This window comes from Neopsephotus bourkii, unplaced genomic scaffold (assembly GCF_033783945.1).
Source record: "Neopsephotus bourkii isolate Nb327-2 ecotype Australia unplaced genomic scaffold, CSIRO-AGI_Nbou_v1 NB_1768, whole genome shotgun sequence".
NCBI lineage: Eukaryota > Metazoa > Chordata > Aves > Psittaciformes > Psittacidae > Neopsephotus > Neopsephotus bourkii.
The window spans coordinates 6766135-6790553 of record NW_026902242.1 but is presented as its reverse complement, the minus strand read 5'-3'; the positions used below and the strand labels follow the sequence as shown (position 1 = coordinate 6790553).

General features: G+C 38.7%; 1 long non-coding RNA gene across 1 annotated transcript; it reads right to left on the bottom strand.

Moving 5' to 3' along the window:
* Nucleotides 1–664: 664 nt before the first annotated feature.
* LOC133226053 (uncharacterized) lies at nt 665–23406 on the bottom strand. The gene is made up of 3 exons (XR_009729375.1): nt 23255–23406; nt 1487–1592; nt 665–816 (listed from the first exon to the last, which is right to left on the bottom strand). It is a non-coding gene; the product is annotated as an uncharacterized LOC133226053 (long non-coding RNA).
* Between the last annotated feature and the right edge of the window lie 1013 nt (nt 23407–24419).

Below are 24419 nucleotides of genomic sequence, written 5' to 3'. Positions count from 1 at the left end.
CCTAGTTGTGAATACCAATAGCCAGAATAGTTGAGTTAATCTGAATTAACCAATACAGCATAAATACACTCGAGTCCATGATACAAGATGACATTAGCACAGATTCTTAGTAAGCTAACTCAAATTTAGATGCTGTAAAAGCCTGGGGGGAGCAGAGAAGAGATCTGTTCAGAAATTCAAACAGGAAAGAACACCCACCCTGCATTTATATTTTGAGCCAGCTGTAATTTGTGTTCATGAGCACTAGCTAATTCTCTGGTAAAATACTGACCAGGAAAATATAAACCCAGACAAGGAAAAAAAGATTACCAGGCATAAGGCTGCCAGCTGGAGGTCAGCCTTTTTCAGGTAGAAATTCTAGGTGAGGATTGAACTTTAAAAAGCACTGGAAAAATTCCAACTCTGAGCAATTTAAGAATAACCAGTGTTCTTTGCTTCTTACCTCCAAGCCTGTTTTCCTGAGATCTGTGACACAGTACTGCTTCTAAATGATACCTCTCTGGGAAAGGTACAGTACAAGCACTTCTCCAAGCTACCTTTTTCAAATAAGAGCAACCACTTGAAACTGAGCCCTTTTTCCTCCTCTTAAAAAGAAATCTATTGTTTGCTGCTCTGTGATGTCCATAATAAGAGTCTAGGATCTCCAGGGTGATAGTTGCCACAAATGTACACACTGATCTCTTAAACCTTGAAGAGACTCCTCTCCTTTACTCAGTCATCACACGAGTTCTTTCCTTAGAACTCCACTTGATCTAAACTTCCATTTTGGTCATTAATTGCCTCTGAGCTCATTTAGTCTTTGAAAGATGCTTTCTCCTGTTGTGAAAAACGAAGTCCAGAGCTTTCACCTTGTTCCAGGGCAACATTTGGATACTGTCACTCAAATTCTCAAAGCCTTCACTTCAGTTTTCACAGCAGAGGACACATCACATACACAGTAGGAACTGAGCAGAACTTACTATCCACAATCCTTTCATTAATGCATATTTACAAACCCATTGGAAGAGCCAAGCAATCTGTGGATTCAATACTTCAAGAAAATACACATTTGAAGTCATATGATGAATGGTCCCTAAAGATATTTCAGTCTACGAAGTTTTACGTCTCAACAGCAACTGTTGTTTCTGCTGCCATTTATGAGTTTTGGGGCTTTTCTTAATTCTGCATTACTTACAGCATATACAATTATCTCATCTTTCCTGGATGACTCCTACATTTGCTAGGATGATTCCTAAACTGTGATGCCACACTTCAGCACAAATGTTGTGTAAACGCAGTTGCAAAAATACTAGGTTCATTCCAGCTGGCCTGAAAACATGGTTTCTTTGCTTCAGGACGGATGGTAACAGCCTTTAGAGCCCAGGTGATCAGGATGCACAGAAACTTGTTATGCAATCTTAACATACCCCTAGTACTAATCATATGAGCAGAAGCAAAAGGGAAGGAAAAAGGTAGCAGAAGTGCTGCAGTCATGCTCTTCAGATACCTTTCAATGTCAGAATGACTTTACACCAATGACATAAGCTTGGCAGCCTTACTGCAAGAAAGGATCTGCATGTACATTTTTCTCCTGCTTTAAATTCAACCCAGATCTGAGAAAGATTATGTAAACAGAAAAGTTTAGGATATCCAGAAGTTAGAACATGCAACAGGAAAGGATACAAAAAAGCACATGAAGTTACCTACTATAAAGGGCTCAGTGTGGCAATTACAAAACTGTACACTCCTAACCAATGAGACCATCTGAAATAGCCAATTAACCCAAAAAATTCCATTCTGCACTTATAGGAAAGATTAAACTTTTCTCTTTCAGAAAACTACTTATCCTTTTTAGAAGACTGAGAAGAGCACAGTAGGAAATGTAATTATGTATGGATGGAGAGGTACTGTGATTTTCACACTGCTACTTAGTAATTTCTTTAGGCTTCCCTGATTTTTGTCCTGTAACAATTGTTCTCTATATCAAAAAAGTTAGGCACCTAAACAAAGAACACTCACCCTGACTTACTTACCTGGTTCAAACTACAACTCTTCAGAGCAAAGACTGTTACGCATCTCTGCAACACAAAGTTAGAGTGTAATTCAACTTGGAGTCAAGGTATTATAGCAAAACAAGTTGATGCCTCCTACCTTGCACAGATGGCACACCACAGTAAATCTCACTCTTGTTTGTACCAGAAAGATGGCAAACATCTTTGGCTTACTAACAAAATGTTGAGAGGAACTAATAAAACTTCGCCATGACTTAGCTTCCAGCAATATGGAAGTAAACATAGTTTTAATAACATACAGGAAGTTTTCAGGAAGATTGCCAGTACAGCTATTTCATCTTTTCTGTAGTATTTTTACTAAATCGCTAGGTGATCACACGAGCCTTCCTTAGCAAACCAGGGCCATTTATAGAAAAGCAAGAAATAATGGATTAAAACAGATTACAATACCTCATCTACTGACTCTTCCAGTACCTGAAGGAAACTGACAACTTCAACAATGCCTGGATCATGAGGCCATGAATCAGGCTCAGAGTCATTAAGAGGTGTTTATATTTCTTCCATGACCCCATATATTACTCAGTTTCCATCCAGAATTTACAATGCTGTGCTGAATTTATATGGGGTCCTTACAAGCAATTGACTTCCCTTATAGGAATAAGAGGGAGCCCAAAACAAAATCCCTGATCAGTATTCTCCATCAGAGTAGGCAAACAATGCCCCCTATAGAAAGGCAAGTTAAAAAAAATGAACATTAGCCAAAGTAAACTGACTGGCAAACAAGAAACAATCCTTCTTCAAAATACATTGTCAAGAAAGCTTAGGTCAACATATTCCCCACCTGAAAACATGTCACCTTTCAAGTAGACAAAAAGTAGCTGCCTTCCTTCAGTTCAATATATTTTTTAATGATGGGAGAAATGTTCATTTTATTTGATGCCAAAATATACAAGCTCCTTCTAGTATCAAAAGAATATTCCTTTCTTCCCTATGAAGTACAGTACACACCAGAAATTCATTTGTAAGGAGACTGCATACAGGAAATAAGTTTTGAAGTGTTTGCCATCTCAGCAGGCAGGTATGAGAGTGGAGTATTTCATTTTGAGTTGGCAATTGATGTACACATGTGTTCAAGAACTAATGTTGAAATGAGACGTATAACCCTGGTTTATATTCCAGTCAGTGTTCAAGTGCAACCATTTATCTCTCCAAGCTTTTCATACAGACAGTTTTTGAGCCTTGACTTGTACAACATCAAGTGTTTTATACTCACAGGTACAGTGTTCAAGTCGTGATTTATATCTCAGTATTTCATACTCACTAGTACACTATTCAAGCTTTGATTTATAGCTGGGTTGAGAGAACCAATCAGATAAAATACTGTTCAGCTAAACTTTCACCCTTTTCCTTAGGCCAATAAAAAGACTAACCTTTTCTGTAATCTCAGAGAGCTAATCCCAACATTTCCCCTCACTTTTGTGGCAGCTATTTCTTTTGTAAGAATCCCAGTTTTCCTCTGGTTTCCTCAAGAATCTACAGAAGAGTTGCTGAAACTTTAAGATGCTGGATCAAGTTCATTGAGCATAGGTTGATTATTCTTTTTCATCTCACAAAACCAGAGCTCAACAGGTAAGACAGTGTCTGTACAGTTTGCTAATATTTCTGTAGACTGCCTCACAGTTTAGGCTGTTTTAAGAAACAATTACAGACAATGTCTTCCAACACCAGTAGTTATAGTCATCTTACGGTTACACTACCTGGGTTTGCACAAAAAGCAAAATAATATTAAGGCAAAATAATAAATAACAATGAAACAAAGCCCTCACAAAACTGTTTACTTTACTTTCTGGCCCCCACAAAGGCATTTGCTTCATCTTGGACTTGATTTAAGAGACTTCAATCTCTGTCCTTTCACATAAATATGCATTAAATAAAGATGGACATACAAGGCCTTGCCACATCAGGTTCCCTATGCTATGACTATCACTTAACTAAAACTGCCAGCACCAATAGGCAAAGCAGCCTAACATTTTCCATGTTTAAGATAACCTTTAATCACTTTTCCCTTTCCCAAGTGATTTTGGATGACATTTCCCACAAAGGCTGTCTTAGACTTGGGGGTTTTCTTCAAGCCGTACAAAAAAACTTATTTGCTCAATGAAAAAAAGACTGTTTTGTCAACATTTTTAAACAACTGTTAAGTCAAAAAGCTTTTACATCCATCTGCTTTTGAACAGAGACTGGAAATTATCAAGCTGTCAGGAATGTTTCTTATTCAGCCCTATAAAAATCTTTCAAGTTTGGCAGTGTTAAGCCTCTATAAAGCTGCAGCCTGCCCATGCTCTGAACTGGCAGGTTAAAATCTGGCAGCTTGTTTTCCTGAAGTTACCATCTGCCCTGATCATTCTTCAATCCAAGACTGAGTACCATTTATCTCAGTTGCCACTTTCAATGCCTATTGAGCTGGACTAAGGAAAAGAGGACTGAATTTATGCGCTTTTGTGCTCTTATCAAAGTTCTGGTTGTTTGTGCACAGGAGAAAGTTGAAGTCCATTCAACAACAGACTTCGTGAACCATAAATCAGAGTCTGAGTACAAAGTTAACTGTCTTAATTGCATCTTCCTATTCCTTTGTGCATTCAAATAACTGAATTCCTCCAAAGACCAAGAGAGACAACATTTAGTTACTTGCTCTCCTGACTTTATGCAATGGACACCAATACAAGGCTGTAAGTAAGCAGGTTGATTTCTAAATAACTATTTTAAGTGTTTTGGTACTCAGATGTCATAGCTTTGAAAATGCAATAAAATTCTACAACAACGTAAGCATTAAGCAGTCCTTTCATTTCAATGCGTGCAATTAAACCCAGCTACGTGCATGCACAGTTTCAGGAACAGAATTACTGATTAAAATAATCATTTATACAAACTGCACCTACTTTTACTGGAGAGGAAGGGAAGATACTGGCTAGATATTCAAATTGCTAAACAGGAGTTAGGAAAGTGTTACGTTGCTGGTTGTTCACCTGATCATAATTCTGAAAGCATGGTGTTCTTTGCTTTATGGAAATACAGGATATTGTGCTAGCCAGTGAGTAAGCACAACATTCACATTACATATACGTAACATGATGGCTTACACTGATTTTTATTTCATGAGCATTATTAGGCACCATAGAGAACCTCAGTAAAACAGAAGCTTCCCAGAGAGGAAGGCTACATTACCTGGAGAGTTGCGAACAGCATCAGCAAAACTGATGCCAGCACAATACATGAAATACCTAGAAAGTGTCAGCAGTTCAGTTAGCAAACACTTCACCACCATCCCTCTTCCTAAGGGGCTCTCAGGTCACTTTCTCAAGGAAAGCCTTGCCAAACCAATAGCAGGACCTGTGAGCAAGCCCACAGCTCCCTTCCCAAGCAGCTGTCTGACCTCTCCTTTTTCTCATAACTCTGCTTCACGTCCAAGACTATGCGGTGACAAGACCTTAATTTCTAGGTTCAGTTGATACCTAGGTTGATAACAGCACCTTCCCCCAGGCCCCCAACCTTTAACAGGGTATTTAGGATGACTAATGTGAAAGTTTTTTCTTGCTTAATCACATATCTTAACAAAATTAGTAAGGTCTCATTATGTAAAACGGAGTAACAGCACTTCATCATTCCAGAGCGAGCCTTCAGAAAAACAGTACTTAAGAGTTCAGCTACTTTATTCTAGCTGAAGGCTCAATTTGTCTTCTTCAAACCCTTAATATGGCTAAAGTCACATCTTGTCCTGAGAACACAGTTTTCAGTTTCAGGAAGAAAAAAGACAGCAGATACTAATAATGAAAATTTCCTCTAAATCCACAAGGAAGGAAGGACAAAAGGCGAATTGAACACCTGGATTCCAGATGCTAGAGATCTTTTTTCCCCAGTAGAGACCATATGAGTGGCCTTATTCCTTTTTACCGTTACAGAATTCCCCTGTGAATACTGAATCCAGGTAGAATGCCTACACAAAAAAACAGCAGGCTTGCAAGTCAGATGTACTTGTGACTTTATTACTAGAACTATGCCTTCAGCTCCTTTGAAATGAGATCAGCAGCACTACATCAGCCCCTTCTAGATAGCAGTTATCTTCTATCATGAAAACAACGCACATAATTAAGCACAGAGTTTGCTTGCAATGAGTAACATCTGCTGATGAAAGAAACGTCTTTCTCAGCTAACCAAAATGCCTCCTGTGCTTTAATAAAATGTTTTACAAGGTTATCTTTTAGAGCTTTCACTAAGTTGGGTTTCCTATCACACCTTCTCTTCCCTCTCCCCCACGGATTCAGAATGAGCAAGTACACAAAACACACACAAAACCCTATGCAACCTACAGTCTGGATCAGCATCCACAAATAAAATATTCCCCACTTCATGTCTCTATGTGGAGGATTAAATGTGCACCTATGTGTTGACAAAAACATGTGGCCTTTGCTTGTGGCCAGACCAAGGAATAGAATCTGAATTCAGTGCTGTCCACTTAGAATACAGTCCCTATTGTTCTTCTAAACTCATCTAAACTCATAGCCCCATATGCAAAACATTTCAAGTTAATAAAAGCCCCTTTCTTCCTTTCCCCCTGAAAGTTTATCCACAGAGTAATCAGAAGTACTAGATGAAACGCTCATCCACTACAAAAGGCCCACAGTAAATCTGCTTGGAACCCCTAGAAGAACAAATGCAAGCTAAATCTGGAGAGCATGCATAGTTGCAGTGCTCGCACCCATACATATGGAGAAGCTTCACACTTCAATTTGTCTTTTTCAATAATAATAAGAAAAAACAAAAAGGTGTTAAAAAGCAAAAAACCAGAAATGATATTTCTGGATTGGAGCTCAGGAAATGTCAGGTTTGTGCTTGACATAGCAACTGATAAATTCCATGACCTTGGGCAAATCACCCCACTTTCACACCTTTATCTTCCTCACACACACTTTTTAGCTGGCATGTTCTTAAGACACAATTCGTGTCTTTTAACATGCCTATACAATGTCCCAATAAAACCAGGTCATCATGAAGCTCCAGCATCAGCTTGAGCCTTAAGGCACTCTTAACACTACTGTTACTCAAAAAGAATTGCTTTTAGTTTAAGAGCGCTGGAAGGCTGTTGAGACCTACTGAACTGCAAGAAAATGCAAACTTGCTTTCTTGAGAAACACCTGAAGTTTTATGAGCTGTGCACGGAGTGGTCAGAAATACTCAAACTACAGCAAGTTGTAAAATCAGATGTTTCTTTCCTTCCTACATATGTTTGAGTATGTTGTCTGTTCATTGCTGCAGTGAACAGTTGCTGTTCACAAAAAATAAGCTACTCTTATTATCCCTTTGGAATGTTTCATGTTTACTCTATAGAGGTAAAAGGCTTTAATCAATCACATGTAATTACTTCTAGTGCAAATTTGTGTAAATTAAGAAAGATATTTAATTTACTCCTTTTATTCCCTTACCATCACATTTATGGAGCAATCATACCTACAATAAACAAACCACCAGAACAACAGGCACTTTTGATAGGTTATTATAGGTACCTCATATTATCATGTCAAAAGACCCTTAGTCTTTTATTGGATATCACTCTCAATTCCCTCTGAGGTAGGAAAGTGCTGCTAATGCCAGTTTTAAAGGACAGATTTTGAGGCAAATAACCTACATAGCTGTCTAAATGGCTCTCCCATTCTAATGACCTGAACAGGATGGAAACCCCCCTCTGTGTAAGCAGTATATTTGCACAGGACCCTGAGTCTGCCTGCCAAATTTCATTTGCAAATCAGGGCCTTCAGCTGACATAATAAAGATGTGATACATATATATATATGAATATATATATTCAATGAATGTACATATATATACATATATATATATACACACACAGACACCCCCTCCAGTGGTATTTTATGCTCCTAGTTCTGACAGACTGAAGATTCAACACCCAAAGACCAAACAATTCCATCACAGTTTATCCAGGTATTCTATTAATCATTGTATTACTTCATAAGTTTAGGGTGATTCCTGAGAATATTTGAGTCAAAGGAAAAAATTATGTATCAAGAATACTGGGAAGATACAGTGCACAAACTCAGGCCAGCACTGTTGTCTCAGAAGGAAGTGGATCAAATTGGAAAGACTGCAGTTAAGCATGAATTGTACTGTTAGGTGCTGTTGAAAGCACAGCATCAAGCTCAGCACCTTCATATGGCATTTTGAAAAGCTTGCTGTTCATTAACTTCACTACTTTCAATGAAAAGTAACTGGAGGACTGGCCTTAAGATACCTACTCAAGGTCACATGAGATTTCCAAGAACTCAAGTTGGATCTCCTCTAATTCCAGAATCACAGGTCTTAAGACAAAGATGGCACTACTAGAAAACTTGACCTTCAAGTAATCTCTTCTCTGGTTTGGAAGAATTCTCATTAAAACTCTTGAAATATCTTAGAAACTACATGGGCAGGAAGCCTTTACACCATAACCCAGGATGTTAGACTCTATGAAGTCAGTAGGAAAAGGCTGCTGCAGACAACTAATTTAGGTGTTAAAAACTATTCCCTGAAGAATCACTCATAGGGATTTATAGGCAGCCCAGAGAAGGATTTGCATTCCAGCTCTCCCCTCCATGAATCTAAGAAAACAACTGCACAGAGAGAGCATGCTGCAGTCTGCAGCAAATACAGTGGGAACAAGCAGCGTAATTGGTCCATCAGTTTGACTGCCAGGAATATTCAGTTTCATTTTGCTTAACTGACAGAAATCAGTGCTAATTCAAAGAAGTACATTCAAGCATTAAGCTTGATTTCCACTCAGATTCTGTGAAAGAAGAAAGGGGCAAGGTGGTAGCAAATAAAAAGAGAAGCTCAGAAGCAGCAAAGCAGAAAATACACAGATTTGTCTCTCATCACACTACATTCAAATAACACACAGTGCACAAATCCTTAAACTGTTAGTGATGGTCACATAAGGAAAGAAATTTCAGATGCCATACATCTCTTTCTGTAACATTATTGGAACTCATGGACATCCTAATCATTTGCCCTGCTACTTTTTTTCCTTTCTTGTGATGGCATAATCAGCAATGCAAAATTCCCATGCCTCTCCATGCACTGAACAAGTGCAACATTGTTCTTGGTTAAAAAAAAAATTACTGAATTTCAGCATAATTGAGCAAATCCTCAGTGACACAGGCAAAGAAATTAAATTGGTGAATTTCAGCAACTACATTTGACGCAGAGAATCATTTTTCTCCTCACTTGAAACACTTCCACGCTTCGCTGGGACAGTATTACCTGGTAGAAGCCAAAAGTCTCATCCACCTTCATGTGCTCTGAGTCAAAGTCCAGCTCTTAAAGGAACTGTACCTGCTTATCTGAAGTCAGAGACCAGCAGCTTCAAGGCACTTCAGAGCCTGAAACTTTGGCATATAAGGGCCTGTCCATCGGCTAGAAAACATCCCTAGAAAGACACGCATATTGCTTTGTTCTGTGTTTGTATTCAGGTTTGGTCTTTGTGCTTTTCTTTGGTTGATTATAACAAAGCTGAAACCCCTCATTTACAGCAGGAGTTTCCAGACCACTTTACTGAAGTGGTCTGAAGAGTTCCACTGATATTTCAGTCGTCTATAAAATTTGTACAAAAAAAGCCTGAAGCTGTTTCAGGGCTTTGCTTAGAGCTCAGCAGTGAAGGTAATTCAACAAAACATCAGAATCTGGTAATCATTTTGGCAGGACAGTTTTAGTAATTTAACAGATTCGCTTTAATCTATTTATCACTACTCTTCCTAACAGCAGCAAAGCTCTTTTTTCTTTTTTTAATGAGCAATAGGCATACTTCATTGTCTTGCATTTTTCTCTCAGTGAACAGACAAATGCTTTATTACTCAAGGAAGTTCAAGATTATGAAAATTACCATTTACTACTTACACCAAAATTCAAGAGTGAAACAGAACAGAAGCTAGAATCTGCAGGTTTATAGCAGAAAACTTATCTCCAAAAGTAAAGCCCCTTTCCCATATAGCGGTAAAGGCATTCAAAGGCAATAAAAGACAAAGTCTAAAAGCCCAATTTAAGACATTAATTAGTCCTTGAAAGAGATTTGTCTTCAGCAACAGTTACTCATAGGCTGGGTTTAGTCAAAATAAATGCTCCCTCATTTTTAAGGTAGAGTACAGCTACTAGTTATCAAATGGGACTTCACCATTAATATTTGATTAAGTTCTACTTATTAAATGCTAGGTAGGATAGGCATTGTAAAGCGATAAAATCTAAACCACTATTTAGTTTTACAATTGCTTAAACATCCACCTCAGAAGCAACTGAAGTTTTGAGAACTTCCTCAAAAGTCAAGATATAGGAACTCCTATCCTTCCCCACATTGAGAAGTTTCATATTAGTTTCATACCATTAGTGAGAAGACAAACTCACATTACATCCAATTTACATGTCAGAACACGACTGTCTTATAACTTCAAGCTTGCTAAAAATGCAACAGCAATAAGAATACTGTACTAGGTAAAACTTTGCAATTTTAATGATGAAGGAACATAATCATGCATACATACATTACTGTTGCAGAAGCACAGCCTACCATACAGCTTCAGAGCACAAGTCCTAACAGACTATTTAGATGGGACATTAAATGCTTTCATTTTCATGTATAGTTCCACATCTGAGGGTCATTGCTGTAGACTGAAGACAAAATGCATTCAACCTCTGTTTATTCATTTGTTTGTAAATTAAAAAATGTCTTTTCTGCTTATTTTCTCAAGTGATTTTTCTATCTCCAAATCCCCATGCCAGCAATTACAGGCCACTTAGAGGTAGGAGAGGGGGAATGAATTATTAGGGGCATAGGAAAAGAGGAACTAAGCCTACTTATCTGATAGCTCTAGCATCCTCTGCTTGCCTGTGAAGTCATACCCTCTAGACTGGATTTATCTCTCTTCCAGGTGATACTTATAAACAGCCTACCCCTTACAGTTCTACCAGTTGCCCATATGCTGTTTCTGACTTTACCATTTTTATCTTCAAACGTCAAGGTATTTTAGGACAGCGGGGGTTTCACATACCAGGCACTCCTATTTTACATCTTTCCTTCCTCCCGTGGTACTGTTGGATAACCTTGCTGCCAGGGCTTAATCTGATGAGAGCTGTTGATATGCTTCAGTGTATGTTCGTCTCAAGGTGAGGGAAACGAAACAATTGAAATTTTAACAATGTAATCCAAGGGACATAGGTAATTTGACTTCAGTGATCAGAGAGAGCGATACATGAGAACTCACTACTGCTGCCCATGTTTTGCAGTTAGAAGAATATGTACACACAATTCCTCAGAAGCCTGCCTTCCAGGCATTGCTCTGTCTTCTCATGAAGGCTGACAACAGCTTGTTAACATTAATTGAGCAGAACCTGAAAGAATGCTGCAGAGCTCTTAACTGTTAAAGCAGGCAACTCCCAAAGACAAATTCTGTAACAAGGCTACAGATGAATGCTCACATACCCTACTACATAGTTTTCCCCTCATAAATCTTTGCAACTTATCCTTACTTGTGAACTCATTTCTTTCAACAGCTTACTCATGTATCTCATCTCAGATGGTTTTACCAGTCCTTTGTAGCCTTACGTTGACTGTCAGTGAGTGCTTAGATCACTAACAAAATTGTATTTGTCTTTAAAAAGGAAACAGGGGTAGTTAGCTCATAGGAATAACTAGGACTTCAGTGCTCTCCTTGGGTAATCAATAAAAGATCCCCTGAGAAAGATTTAATTCACACATTTTAAGCCATTTATCATAGATACACGAATATTGAGAAGCCTTTAGAAACCTGATGCTGTTGCTCTGATACTTTGCAATGCTATAGACGCTGTCTTACTAAAATCTTCACACATGTCCAATACTCAACATCTTACTGTTGGCCTGCAGGCTACCAGTTTTGATAAGCATGCCACAGCAGGGCACTGAACACCAACAGAAGGCTAAGCCTCCCCTTGCCATTACATCTACATGACTGGCCACTCCAACTGGCTCTTCAGCAATGAAGAACTTAATTCACAGCAGCAAGTAGCACCATGCTATTGGCCTCTGATCTCAAGGAAGAGGACACTGCAGGGTCAAGTCACTGCCTACTTAGTACTAAGGAAAGGCAGTATCATGGAATAAAGTAAGATTTTTGCCTTACAAAGATAGTGATTATCTGTGTTCTTTCCCTAACAACAAACCGATACCCACTGGCGTATGTATTATCTCAAACTGTTTTAAGTGGCCTCCTTCAGAACAACAGTCTTGATTAACTTTAAGCATTTCTAATGGGCAGCTGCACTCAAGTCCCTAGTAACCAAGGTCTGCACACTTATTAGAAACACTAATCATGTTTTCAGACCAAAACTCAATAGTTAATAATTTCTATGCAAATTCTCAAATTTGTTTCCCTGAAATTGTTTATATAAAATATACCAATAGAGACTAAATCAAGCAAGAGATCTAACTCCAGTTTTTATCCCTTTGCTTCTGCTTTCCTAGAAGATCAGAAGAGAATCTTGAAACACCATAATCAAACGAAGTGAAAAGAGTAAAACCAATTCTCCCTGTGCAGAGATCAAGTCTGAACTAGTTTTGACTTCTAAATCTTATGGGAACAGAAGGGTGGAGCTGTAATTAGATCTGAGAATGTGTAGCATGTTACCCTGTTATCAAAATGCTGCATTTCTTCAGCCATACAGGTTACCCTTACAGCAATATGGTCTCCTTGGACGAATCAGAGATCAACAGATACTTAAAACAGCAGCAGCTACATTCCACATTTAAACAACTCTACCCTCCAACCCTCGTCTAGCTACAGAAAGAAAGGATTAATACCCTGAGAAAGTATTCCTATAAAGGAATAATGTGTATTAATATACAGGTAGATTATTCTAAAATTGTGATTAGAGTGATAGAACAATATCACATCCCAGCAGATCACATAATTCGCTTGTATTGATATCCATTTATATGAAGTAACCCTTGCCTTTGACACATAGCTTTATTAGCTCAGCATATGAGACTGGACTACAGTCAATATTATGTTCTTGCACACAAAGAATCATCTGAGAATTTATAGGAGACTGGTTTTGCTAAGAGGAAGTTGATGAAGATTTAATATCACAAGCATTTTTTGAAATTGTAAGCAATGTTGCCTTTTATCCAGCAGATTACTGTTAACAGAAGAACTGTGGCACACACTGTCCCTAGGCCTCTTATTTTAAGCAGAAACAATACTTTGACTTTACCCATGTACAAATCAACAAACTTTTCCTGCAAGCATATGCAAGCTGTAACAAGAATCGTCACAGGTCCATTGAAGGCAGCTGTTTATTTACATGACCCATTTTAACAGTAGACAGAAGGAGGGGTTGTGAACCCTTGACTTACTTCTCTGGAGTAGCAGGATAAGCTAGAGGAAGAGAAATTCCCACTTCTGGTAAACCCTGCAGCTTGGTGCTGAGTGCTCCAGCAATTCAGCTGGACTTTGCAGAAGTTTCCCTTAACTGGAAAGACATAGCTTGCTTGGATGCTCACTTGACAATCGCACATGCCAAGGCCCACATTCACTAAGGGCTACTATCCTAAGAGACACCTGGTTTTACAGAATCATTGTTAAATAAAAGCTAAGTGATCCTATGAAAGATATGTGTTTGACAAAATACCCCATGGTCTCAAAGTCCTTGCTTCATTCTATACAGGAAGACCTAAATTTACTTTCTGCGGCACAGCACTCCTGAATCAGCACAATGACATTCCATACACATAAAGAGTAACACTCTTAACAAGTACATTTTTGAGATTTTTCACTGATGGCTAGGTCCACTGCATCAGAAACAATTTACCATATATAATTACCACAGTGCAGTATGTTTCCTGAATCATCCCTCAAGTAGCAAGTATTTTCTGGAAGAGACCTGGACCTTGTGCTGTAAAGCCAGCCTAAACAGAAGTAGCACAGTAGATTTGTTTTCAGATTTTCCACAGCAGTGTTACTAGGAATGTGACAGCTAATAATGGAATTTTGCACATGCTTGAACACAATTTGAGCTCTGCTCCAGCTGCTGCCAAAAACACCACAGGTGAAAATGAAGTTCACATATCTTAATCTAGCTCATGGTAGCAGGAGCACAGAGGATACTAAACAGGTTTTCCTGGCCTACCTATAGCCCAGATTGTTGTGAGGATCACTTTCCTTGGATATGTTAAAGATTTATCTGCATGCCTATAAGAGAACTAGAAGAGCATGGCAGTAGACAACTCTGTATGTATGAATCACAGCATTTTCCAAATGTTCCAATATTAAACAGGTTTTCATATAACCAGTGTGCAACATGAGAAGTACACTTAATAAGCATACAAAGGCTTACCTTTTCCAAGAAGAGAAGAAATGGCATCGACCTTAGGAACATTTGCTACCGTTACTTAAACTGCTCTGTGCAAGGTCTGATGCAAAAATGAGCATCTTCCACTGATTCAGTGTGCAACCCCAGTTCCTTGATTATTTGTTGCTGTAGTTTATGTATAATCTAATCAAGATGCCTTTCCCATCCCATCTAGTTACAGCAGAACCACAGCAAATTAATCAGCTTCAGAGCTGTGTAGTCTGACACACAATACACTGGTCCTTGAGGGATCATATACATATTCTAGGAGCAACTTTTTGCATACGGTGTCTGGTTACTCACAGGTAACTTTGGATTTCTCCTTGAAGCTAAGCTAAGCTTTGCATTAAATGAAAACATCTCCAGCTTTCAGCTGGAGTAATTATTTTGTTTGAAAGTCATGAATGAAGAAGTACTTGCAGAAAAAGCAAACCAAAATAACAAGCTCATGGGACTACAAGATGGACTAATCAACTGGTTGGCGAAATAAGGGGGGCGGCAATATGAAATACTGGACAACTCTCACCTATGCAGAAGCCAGAGCTACTTTCTAAGCAATTTTTCATATTGTGAACATGTTGCGACAAGCTTAAACTACAGTACACAAAAATAGCCTCTGACTACAAAGCCAAATAGTTTCATTAACTTGTTTGAATTGATGTGGCAGAGATCAAAGCAGAGGAGTTAATGCTTTCCCTGGCTTTGATCCAGGTTAACATCTCAAAGGTGCTCTACTCATTCAGCCTAACATACTACTAACAGACTAGTTTATCTAGAAGACAAGTGATAAGCCTAAGAATAGATATTACAGGAGCACAATTACTAAAACTAACGATGAAGAGAAAGAGAAATAGAAAGAGGAGACTCTGGAAACCTTATTTCAATGATCAGCAAGTTATGCATGTGTAGTCACCTAACAGTCAGTGATTTAGGGTCACAACAAGGCAGAGCTGAGAATGGTGGAAGGTTCAAGAGTCATGAAAGTTTAAGAATGGTGCCAGGGTATAAGCACAGGATGTTAACGTAATTCTGGAGACAGTATGACCTAGATGTTGAAAGCAAGCACATGGTGATGAGGAAATCTTAAGGCTACACCTGAATTTCTGACCTCCTTCACAGGCATTAGTTGCTCTGCAGCAAGCTTTGACACAGCTATCAGAGTGTACAGACTGAAGGCAGATCTGTTTTAGAAAAACATCCTTGACAGACAGCTAAAGAGGGTATATAGTGTATCTGTATTTGACAGCATATGAACTAAGTCAACTACAATGATTATCAAAGGAAGAGGATCTAAGTAGAGGAATAATTTCTGCAACAGTCATGATGGATCATTGGAACATTTCAATCCTACTACCTGTACAGGAAATGAATAGCAAGATGCTTGTAAATTCTATGCAGCCTGAGTAGGCAGGGGAGGCCAAAACCACTAAAACCATACATAGAATAGGCTTGAACTGCTGTGCTTCCTAGATCTCAAGGACAACCGCATAAACTCACAAAATAATTGGGCATGAAAGGGTTAATCAAGTACATCTTTTATTACTGCATCAACACAGCTCAAGGACCTAGCAGACCCTAAAGTAAGAGGAAGAGCTGCTGCTTGATCCGGGATTCTACTGGGCTTCAGTTCCTCTCATTCACAAAAAGCAAATCAACAAGATCAGGCAAGTATCTAACACGCTTATCAGTCCACCTTTCTATGGCCCTTAATTGCATCCTGAAAGCAAAAGATGAAGAAGCTCACCCTCTCCTTAGCTTCTCTTACACTGCAAAGAATTTACAGGAAACAAAAAACTTGCAAGCTCTTCCTTTTGCAAGAAGAATAATAAGTACAATAAGTACAGCAGAACTACCCAAGTATCCTTTTCTGCAGTATTAGAGATGTATTAACTCTGACTACAACAGGGGGACAGTCATCCTACATCTTAAACATTATGCTTGTTAGAAGATAAATTAAGCTTTCCTCTAGTTTACTGCTCATACAGCAAAAGTAACTGTAATACAGGCAATCGACAGCTACAATTTTTAAACTAATGACGTAAAACTCATAGCCAAGAGCCACTGATAAAGGGAAACTGTACTATGAGAGCCCTCTGGATCACTCTTTCTCTTGTCTCAAGTGACCACGCAGCTTAGCTGCTTCTCTAAACATTCCACACTATAATCAGCTGGTTTTACGCCACTTTACAATGAAAAAATTGTTCCGAATTCAACCGTCAGGTAGGAGTCTTCTAAGTTGGCAACAGATGTGTCTTTACAGTTGTTTGCAACTGCGTGCTCTTGGGCCAACTCTTACCAATTCCCTTCATTACACCTCTTCCATTCTCAGAGCTAGACCTAACAGTTTAGAGTCTACAACCTGGCACTCATTTAACTAAGCTAACATTCCAAACAAGACAACCTTCTCTTCAGTAATCAGATCTGTCCTCTATAAAATCTTAATAGCTCTTCTCGCTTATTCGTATTCTACTTCAACTCTGGGAAATAGTCTACCAAAACTCACATACCATATTTAAGATGAGAATCAGAGTATACTAATTCTTTCCACTCTAAGAGCATTACCTAGATCCAGTAAGCAGCTTCTTCTCAGCCAAGTTGTACATCACACTGACTGCTTAAACTCCTTCAATTTAGAAGCAAAAATGCTCAAACTCAGTGCAACTTTTCCTAAGCTCCAAAGTTTTCATCAAAAAATTGCATGAACCTATTCCAAACAATTCACTGGATCATTTGGCCCATTTAGGAAATTCCTTTACATTTATGCCTACAGCTCCAAGAGATCTTCTCCCTTAGTATATGCCCATACATAGTGACAGTAACCCGGATGCTGAGCTATGTTGTTTTTGTCAAGAGCATGGCTATCTCAGTCTCACTACAAAGCCAACTGGCACAGTCAGTGGGCAGTACGACAGCCACACTTGGTGCTGTGGAATAGAAGGACATGCTGGCTGACACTGTACACCATGCTTCTTTCCTAAGCAGACAGAACCAGATAATTATTCATGATGAAGATAAACAGCTAGTGACACAGCACTAATTTCTGCCTATGGTCAAGTTTTCCTCTCCTGAAAATAATTATCATTGCTCTCCAGCAACAGGGAAAATGCTTTTTTAATTCATTTAAGATCAGTAACTTATCACAATCAATAAGCTTTTTCCACAAGTGAAACAGATAAATCTGACTTCAGGCCTACAGCCAACTTCACTCTGCCTATTATATGCTTTGCATGTTTCAACTCAGTTTCACAGAGAAAAAAAATATAGCATATTACCAGACCCTCTTTCTGCCCCATGTAGCTGTGCCACACTAAGGAAACAAGCATTCCCACCCATTATATATGCAGGGAAATAGTCCTGTATTTTAGGACCTCAATCTGGCCATTTTCCACACAGGCAAAGTTGTCTTGCAATACACTAGCCCAATAAACTCAATTCCTAGCTATCAGATATAGACCATGACCAGGGCCATTGTCATCTTCTGAAGCACAATGGCATTTCAGAAAACATCAGAGGCATGACAGTGACCTTTCATTTCCTTTTGTATTGGGTTTGCATGGTAAGGTTTTAGCAGCAATGGGGGCTACAATGGTGGCTTCTATGAGAAGCTGCTAGAACCTTCCCCTACGTCCAACAGAACCAGTGCCAGCCAGCTGCCCCATTATCCATCCTCCTGCATCACTGCAAGGGCAGAAGAGGTAGAGAAAATTGCAAGTGAAATTAAGCTCAAGAAGAAGGGAGGAGTAGGGAAATGTGTTCTTAAGATTGTTTCTCAATACCCTTTTCTGATTGAATTTATTACCAGTACTTGCAAATGCTGGCTACACCTCTATGAATTATTGAGGAAAAGCAACTCCCACTGTAAGAGAAGGTGTTTTTAAATTTTCCTGTTAGGATTTTAACAAATTGAGGAGAAGGCAGAACACCATCTAGACCATTAACATTTGGAATACAGTTTCCTAAAGCCTTGCAATTTTTTTCCCAACTCATACGCAAATATTACAGTATACACACAGCCTGGTAGCAAAAATAGAGCAGATACTAAACAGGGATACAGGAGACTATTTCCACTACACATCCACTTGCATAGCAATGATAGTACAAATAGCATCAGACAATTCTTTTTGACACAGACTTATCCTGCTAACCTTTTATCATAACACAAGCTAGCTGCAGCCTATCCCAAAAGTTTGAAGGTGTCAGGAAGATCTGAGAAATTCCTACACAGCCATGAGACAGAGAACCACAGGACTATGGGCTGTTTCCTCAGTCTGGATGCTCTGAGTTCGACAGCCTACAATATACGTGTATTGACTTTAAGTTAATCATGGAAGTGGAGGCAACTGCTGAATGTAAATAAAATAACACCCACCTCATACATGGAAGACTCAAAGCATTTTATCCTGGAAATGAGGTATCAGCCACTTCAGAATGAATTTCTCCTGAAAATGAGTTATAGACAGCTTTAAGCAGGCAAGCTCTGATCTGAGTTAGTAGGACTTTCAGGTTATGGTAGCTAAAAATCTAGTGTAACGAATTTAACAAAACATCCATTCCAAAACACATTCAAGGCCTGTCCATATTTCATCTGTACAGGCACAGTATCTGTAGAGACAACACTGATTTGTCCCACTCTGTTACAACAAGCAGTTTGAAATAAAAGGTTTGTGAACAGATGCCTGTTAATCATGGGGTCAACCTCCAGCTGCTGCCAGGTAAAGAGCCACAAAGCCAGCTCCCTGCAGACACTGCTCATATGCCAAAAGGTGTACCAAAAGAGAATTTTAAATACCAGAATTATACTAAACTGTTACAAACCATAACAGTAGAACTGGGTCGAGGTTTTTTATCCTCTAAATATGTGGAAGCATACTTTCAACAAAACTGCAGCAAAACTAGTTCAGGAGACACATGAATAATAGAGTTCCCACAAACTGACTAGCTGATCGTTTCCGCAAGTACAGACTCTGCTCTAGTACTGATCCAGACAGGAAGAGACCAGGATAGATTGACTTTGACAAATGTAAGCTATTCAGCATATATTGGCAGGAAATATTTACATCAGTCAACCACAATTCTGCCATCATTGCTAAACATCTTGTCAGTCTACACCATGAATGCACTTAACACAAGGTAAAACCGAATGCTGGGAACAAATTTGAATAGATCACTCTAATTGGCACCAAAGGTATTTTCAATACCTAGGCAACAAACACGTAGGTACATCAACTTACCTATCTGTTCACACTTTCTTCTCTCTACCATCATCCTCTCCAGTCAGTAATGTGGATATCACCTCCTACAGAAATCTTTCTAAATATAAGTGACCTAAACTTTACTATCTTATATAGATTCAGCCAGCTACATTACCCTATCAGCCACACACAGCAGGACAGAAGGCCTCTATATAGGTCTCACCTAGTCTGTGGAGACATTTAGACTATGAAGAAACTTCCACTGTCCAGCAGTAAAAATGCTACATTGTCTGGGAGCATTCTCCCTTGTCTGCCAAGGGCACTCTGCAAATCTATTCCATACACCACTTCATCCAGTCCACTGTATACAAGTACCTTCTTCCTCTTCTTATTATACAAAGAGTTTACCAAAGTAGATTACAGATGTATAGAGGTAGACTCTTCCCATCAGAGCAGGATGCAAAATGCTGACATGCCATTACAGGATCAGGTCTCTGCTATCATCAGCAAGTAACCTAAGGCCTTTGTCCCACAAAACTGAATGAATGACTACAGGTGCTATCTTTAAATAGGAAGTACTTAAGGTTAATGGCTGGCTGTATCTGCTGACAGCATTTAGAAAAAAACATACATAATGCACGATAAGCAGTATTCAAAGGAAGACAAAAATAGCACTTTATCGAAGAGGTTGGTTCCTTTTTTGCCTCCAAGGGCAAATGAACATGCTGGTCTTGCATGTAAGCAAATAGTATTTTCTTCTAGAAAAACGTTTCATCAATTCTCCTGCAGATAAACATCTGCCAATATCAATATTCATTGCAAAACACACATACAAGAAATCCTCCTTAGCCGGAAGGTATAATATTATAACTTAATTTTCAACTGAAGTTCTACCTGAAATAATAATATACTTCCTTTTTGTGACACTGGGCAAAGATAACAATTTTTTAAACTCTGAAAGACCTTAAAGACTGAGGCATCCAGCTGTTTGTTATGTGATGAAGCTGATTTTTTTTTTACATGAAAGGTGATATCACAGTTTGATATCTCCTCATGAGACGAGTAAGGGATCAGAGCCCTGGCCAGTTATATGACAAAACATTTGAGGAATATAGCAAGCAGGTGAGCTCAGTCCTCCAGCAGCTGACTCTAAGGGAAGAAGGATCAGGTTCAGAATCTGAAGGTGGCTTAGGACTTCACATAAACTAGTGAGAATCTGACCATAAAACATGCTTTTCCCAACCCAAAGCAGAAAAGGACAGAGTCAGCCTTTGGAGTCTCCAGGGAAACAGTGCATTATGTCAAAAATAGTGAGACACGATCTGCATGACAAATCTGATAAGGAGCTATGTATACTACTGATGCTATGTATCAGTACCACCAGAAACTGATGAACAAATAAAAATACACATATGGATAAATCATTTTCAAATTGTAGTAACCTCAAAAGCCTTGATTTTCTGAATTCAGATGCCTTACCCAGACAGACATTTAGACTGAATCTTAACTTGCAACTGAAGCTCAGTGCTATGGAGGACTAGATCCAACTTTCAGCAGACAGCTTAAGTCAGCAAGCCATAAAGGTACACAACTAGGTGCTTTTTTCTAAGAGTGATTAGTTTTCAGGTCTTGGAACTCTGCTAGATTGACAACATGAGTATGTCACTCAAAGGCAGTGATTTTTGTTAGATTTATTACTACTGCTACCCACGGCTCCATCTTCTGGTAACAGCACCTGAGATAACTTTTTCTGAATTAACTCTTGTTATTATTCAGCTAGCATACAACATACTACTATGAATGCAAGTGGGTTTTTTTGCATTTTAGTGTTTCTTCTGCATTATAATGTTTCTCTGGAGTTCTTTGGGGGCTACCCTGGGAACTTTGTAGCAAGGCAACTAGTAGATGACAAGAACCTGGGTAACCACAGAGAAGTCCACAAAAAATTCCCTCCCTAGTGTGTTCAGCTGCCTCACAGATGGAAATAAACAGAATATGCTATGACTAGCAAGATGGCCCAAGTAAAGCTGCTAGCAGAGCCAAACTGCAAACAATAAAGAGTAAAAGCAAAGAGGATGAGTTCAGTTCTGGATGCTTTTCTACAGGCTTTGATCAGATAGTTACCTAGTTTGTAAGGGTAACATTCCCCACCCCATCACCTAGTCTGAAAGCTAACATAACACACTGTAAAGCTTTGTGCAATAATTCTGCTTTATATCCGATATCTTGCTGAAGCTAACTTTGACAAAGAGGCACATTTCTGCCTAAGAAAATAAAGTTTATTGGGTTTCTTTGAAGGAGTCAGACAGCACGTGGACAAGAGGAAAAGCAAATTCAGATTTTCAAAGAGTTGTGTCAAGATATCTCAAAGGCTCTTAAATAGTAATAGCTGTTGCAGATAAAAGGCAACAGCCTTCAAGCATTAATAACCATCTCAAAGATGAACAACAAACCAGGAAGGAAAGCAATTTTTAATGATAAAAGAAGTTGACTAGTGTGATCCCAGATGGACTTGTGTTGGAGCATGCATTATTCAAAGCATTCAGAAGTGACCTGAAAAATGATGCAAGGAATAAACAACAATGGGCAATTAAATCACATGTTTCCTGTATGAATTCACAGAACAAATCTTATTGAGTCCTCCCAGCCCTCCTTATTTCAAAATGGGTAAATCATAACTAATCTAGTACAGGAAAATCAACAAGGATGAAAGATATGCACTAATTCCTGTATAATGCTACATTATAGACTAGGAACATGTCACCTGGGGACAAGAATGTCACAACACACCATGAATAGCTTCAACAAGGCAAAACTAGTTTTCATAGTTTTACTGCATGTCTTTCATTTTTTCTATTATCACAAAGGTTTAAAAATTCACAAAGCATTTATTTACACCACCTGTAACTTCACTAAAATGAACCTCCCTCCATAAAAGGTTGTGAATATTAAAGGCTTGCATGATTATTTTTTTTTCCATTTATAACTTTGCCTTAGCACCATCTCTGCATATCAGTCCTGATGTGCAGATTGAAGGATGCTAGTCTTTTACACCGGTCCTATATAGATTGGTCTGAATCACCAAAATTATTCTTAGAGCAATACTGTCTTGTACTTAACATCCATAAATTGGCTAGAGATAGAAACCTTCTAGTTCCTATGTTAAAGCCAGCAGTCAAAACTGAGGTTCACAAAAAAGCTTCCCAAGAGATCAGCACAAGGACACCAAAGCCTCACCTTAAAGCTATGCATTTCCATAGGAGGTACATATGGATGACTGCTTGAAAAGTCACCTTTGCTCTGACTTTGGACGCTACATAGAATTTTCAAAGGCTCACTGGGCAGAAGATAAGCCTACATCTACCATTTTCTTCTCAATTTTCCCTTCATCACTAGCAAGTACGTCAGGATCTAGCTTCAAATTAGCCAATAAGTGGCTTGAGGAGGTGTTATGGATGGTTACTATAGAACAGCATACTGTCACAACTTTTTCACCTAAAAATCCTCTAGGAATGCTACACACTTCTAATGTTCTTCCTTCTGCTGCTGCAAATACTAATAAGCTAGCAACCAAAAGTATTTTCACTAAAATATTAACGGAGCATCATAGAGATTTATGATAAACAGAAGGAACAGTGCTCTTACCTCTCTCAGCTAAGCAGGATACTGTGTATCTATTCAGTCTAATAAAACACGCATGCAATTGATGAAGATGGACCTCTTTTCTCAAGCACTTTTCTCCAGAAGTGAGGTAGTTCTAATAGAAAAGCCTCCTCTTTATTTTGTTCTCAAATCTAAAAGGCAGAAGGAAACAGGTAATAAAGCCACACTGTTACTAGGACAGCAAAGTAGTTTGATACCACCACTGAGCTTTCAAATGAGAAACATGAAAATAGTCACAATGTTTAGGTTTTTTGCACTACTCAAGTGCTTTGACACATAGATCTACAAACATTTCAGTCCACCTGGCAGACATCTCTCCTCTTGACTCTTATTGTTCAGTTATCATGATTCTTTCTTCAGCAGTAATCATCCTGCCTTCATGCAATGTAGAGTTTGGTGAAGCATTTACAGTTCAACATGTTTTTTCAGCAAAGTGTGTTGAGAAGGCTTTATAAATTTGACTTAGCTTCAAAACACTGACAGCCAGCCCTATTAACAAAGCTAAATTCTGCTCATAAATGTAATCTCTATAGTGGGTATGAAGTCAGTGGTATAGAACTGGTCATGTTTTTCACTCCATTTTCCGAGATGCTTTTCTGCAAGTTTTTATTTTTAAACCTAGACATACTGCAGTCATATAACCAATTTCAAGCAGTACCCTGGGGTAATAGTGCAAAATTCTTGGATGGTTACTTCACCTCACTACCACGGTCCTTCCTCTTACAAGTCCTATACAGCCAGAGAAAGCTGTTCACAGATCTTGTTGCTACATTACAGGCACATTAACTTGCCACTTTAGCCTAAGAATGCATGTTCAAGCTCTTCTTACACAAAATCCATCATATTATATCAAAATCACTACACCACAGAATGTAAGTGTTGCTGGACCTTGCACATGTCTAAGTACAATCATGTCGAATTTCCTTTATATGATTCTATGATTATGAAATGAAAAGTAGCCAGGGTAATTATCATTATTTGTGGTTCATACATGGCAATACACCAAACAGCTATCATTTCTCTTGCAGAAGTCATGGAAGCACAAGACCTTAAATACAGTAATTAAATACTTGCAAACAACAGTTGTAATCATCTTTGCTTACCAAGCACTTGCCAAATCAACAGAGCTGACTCTAGCACAAAATCC